The sequence below is a fragment of the Laetiporus sulphureus genome (genome assembly GCF_001632365.1).
Source record: "Laetiporus sulphureus 93-53 unplaced genomic scaffold LAESUscaffold_17, whole genome shotgun sequence".
Classification (NCBI taxonomy): domain Eukaryota; kingdom Fungi; phylum Basidiomycota; class Agaricomycetes; order Polyporales; family Laetiporaceae; genus Laetiporus; species Laetiporus sulphureus.
This window is the reverse complement of record NW_024468526.1, coordinates 163,969-166,296: the sequence shown is the minus strand read 5'-3', so window position 1 is coordinate 166,296 and position 2,328 is coordinate 163,969. Positions and strand designations below refer to the sequence as shown.

The 2,328-nt window shown below is 51.5% G+C and overlaps 1 protein-coding gene across 1 annotated transcript in view; it reads right to left on the bottom strand.

Annotated features, from left to right (window-relative positions):
* LAESUDRAFT_652070 (uncharacterized protein) overlaps positions 1–2,328 on the bottom strand; it is a gene marked incomplete at both ends in the record, with an annotated part of 19,233 nt that overhangs the window by 1,107 nt on the left and 15,798 nt on the right. The window lies entirely within an intron of this gene.

Sequence of the window (2,328 nt, the reverse complement as noted above, 5' to 3'; positions counted from 1 at the left end):
GGCACGTTCCACGTGACTGTCCCTTTTTAGTCTTTTTGATCTCTTGTCCGGTGTTACCATGACATTAGAAACAATCTGACATTTTCTGCGCCCCTGCTTAGTGTCTAACACAAGCGGCCATGTATTTTCAGCGCAAGCAGTTTCAGCCGTAGCGCGCAGCTTTTTTGACACACATTCCAATCCGATCTCTACCCGGCGTGAGCCTCAGCAAGACTCTGAGCTGCCCAAAGCCTCAAAGCGCAAGGCCACCCCCAGGATCGACCTCGACACCCACTACAAGTGTCAGGAAACCAACAAGGAGCATGGAAGGCTCCTCACACTTGCGTCACTAGGCGCATCGTCCACAGACAGGCAGTGAGCAGCAGCTAGGGTTGTAGATACCACACACATCATAAAGCGCAGAATCATCTGGAAGCCACGCAATCACACCCCACCGCTCAAATGCTACAAGCCCAGAAAGGGACGTCTTACCACTGGTAGTCGCAAACTGGCACCGCCCCCAGAGCTTATAACCTCCAACGCCGTTCCCCCCATCATTGTTGCTCCACAGCCAGTGCGACCCCTTCCCAACTTCGTTAAAGTCAACACACACGCACAACCCATTCGCCCTCTTCCATCCAAAGTCAGGCCCACCCTCCACATCGAAACACTCAAGAAGCAGGTCTCCGCTACCCGCTTTAGACTACAACCGATATTAGGAGCATTCTGGGAGAGAATTGATCAGAACAAATGAAAGAAGGTACAACTCCTCGCATCGGAGTTAGACAAAGTCTGCGCAGACCTCTACACGGGAACTCGTGAATACACCTTCGTCGACAAACAGGTCATCAACACGTGCTGCCTAGAAATAGGAAGGATCAACTTCAAGGAGATAGGGAAGCAGCAGAGGTTAGACGAGATCATCAGGGAGATTGGAAAAGTCAAGGACAAGCAGTACCTAGGCTTCATCTTCAATTAGTTTAACTACATCTATATCACAATGGAAGGAGCTGATCGTGCATACGCATCCATGTTCAGGCAAAGAATGGATGACATTCTGCATACAAACGTCGAGTCAGCACACGACGGAAGCACCCCACGCGCCTCGCAGCGCAATTCACCAGAACCTGCACTAGGACTGCAGGATTCTGCATCGCAAGTTGGAGGACCAGCATTCCCAACCCCATCACTCTTACCCGCCTATGTTCCCCCCATCTGGGAATTCGATGGACACCAGTTCGAGCATCTAGAAGATGCGCTCAGACAGTCCGCTCCTGGAGAAGTCCCGGACCACATCTGCGAATGGGTTATTGTGGCAATGAAGCTCACGGTCAGTACCGAAGTCGCCAAGGTCTACAATGTGCTCGGAAACAAGATGTACGAGCACAAGAAAGCCTTCAAGTCGCTGATCCAAAACAACAAAAGTGAACACCGACTCAAGGAGGGAATGCTCCAGATGGAGATCGGGAAGCTCAAGGATAGGATCCTCGCGCAAGATGCGCATATGACAGTTTTGAACAACGAGCTCACAGGAACCCAGGTGGCAATGCTCGATACAGGCAAAGAAATGATGGAAATCAAGGCAGCTAACGTCAAGCTGCGACATGAGCTAGCTTCGCTCAAAGCAAGCAGTGTCACTGTGATGCAAGGTCAAACATCCGGCACGGTCCAATCGCACAAACCCCGCATCAAAATTGCTGAGCCTCCACACTACTCGGGCAAAGGAAGTCTGGAAGATTGGCTCCAACAACTCAGTATATGGATGCGGTGAAATGAGATCAATGACGACGAGCACAAGATCACCACGGCCCTGCTGCATTTGGAAGGTGGCGCATTCACATACATGTCTGAATATGCGACCAGAGCAGCAGCACGGCAGGCACTTGGCACATGGGAAGACTTTGTCAACATTCTCAAGGTGAACTACAGGACCCTCGACCCGGACAAGGATGCGCAGCAGCATTTGAAGGATATCTGCGGCAAGACGTATCCCACAATGGTATCCTTCGCAGAACAGTTCCATCAATGGGCCACTAAGACCAACTTAGGGCACACTGCACTCATCGGTTACATCGCTGAACACCGAAGCAAGGACGTACGCCAGGCAATGGTCACACGAGACAGCCTAGGAATTTCCGACCCCATCACATGGCCAGAATACCTCGACCTGTGCCTTCAACTGGAGTCCAAGTTCAGAGCCGACAAAGCAGGACAACGCAGAACGGTTACAACATCATCATCATCGGCACCACGGGCCCCGAAAGACCCCAACGCAATGGTCGTGGATCGAGTATCCACCCTCACCAAGGAACAAGAAGGATGGCTGGAGAAGAAGCTGTGTGTACGATG